Below are 808 nucleotides of genomic sequence, written 5' to 3'. Positions count from 1 at the left end.
GCCCTGTACCCCTAATTAGCGTGATAAATTGTGATGCGAATGAAAATTTCCGTATCGAAATCTCTCGAAATTGGTAATGCGAGGTGTCCCTTTAACTACGCAGATTTATTGGCTAATTTGCATGCTCGTGTTGAACATGGGATTGAAGGCCGCGCGCGCGTGCGCGAGAGAGAGAGAGAGAGAGAGAGAGAGAGAGAGAGAGAGAGAGAGAGAGAGACAAACTGGTTGACCGAATCGTTGAGAAAATAAATGGATTGCGATAGGAGTCATCATTCGTTTCCGAGTTCCATCGCGGGCGAGATACATCGCCGGTTAAATAAAAACAGCGAGAGAAATCGAGGCGGAACGACGACGAATACGCTGACCCCGTGGCGTCAGGTGGCAGGAGATTCATGATCGTTCGCCGGCTCACAAATGACGTCGTTACATAAGTACAACCCCACCCAGAGCTCACCTCGCCGGGGTGAAAGGCGGCCCTTCAGCCGCGCGGCCGCAGCGACTATAATCATTCTACAAAATTACCAGAATTTTCCGCGACGGGGCAATTTTTTTCCCGGCATGCCCTTTCACGACACGCAATTCTGTTAATTCCTGAATTTGTCCGAATTCATTTTAAAATGTCGTTTAAAATTTTTATTTCACATGATTTGTACACGTATGTGTACGTATTATTAAATTACTGTCGAGTGATAACGTATCAAAAAGACTAGGCATTTTGCGCAAAACGCGATTCAGCCAAATGCAATCCGACGTAACGATAGAATTACAGGGATTTCGACGCAGCGTGTGATCAGATTGTTATTACACG

The sequence above is a fragment of the Wasmannia auropunctata genome, unplaced genomic scaffold (assembly GCF_000956235.1).
Source record: "Wasmannia auropunctata unplaced genomic scaffold, wasmannia.A_1.0 LD335996.1, whole genome shotgun sequence".
In the NCBI taxonomy this organism is placed as follows: Eukaryota; Metazoa; Arthropoda; class Insecta; order Hymenoptera; family Formicidae; genus Wasmannia; species Wasmannia auropunctata.
Note: the sequence above shows the minus strand (reverse complement) of the source record.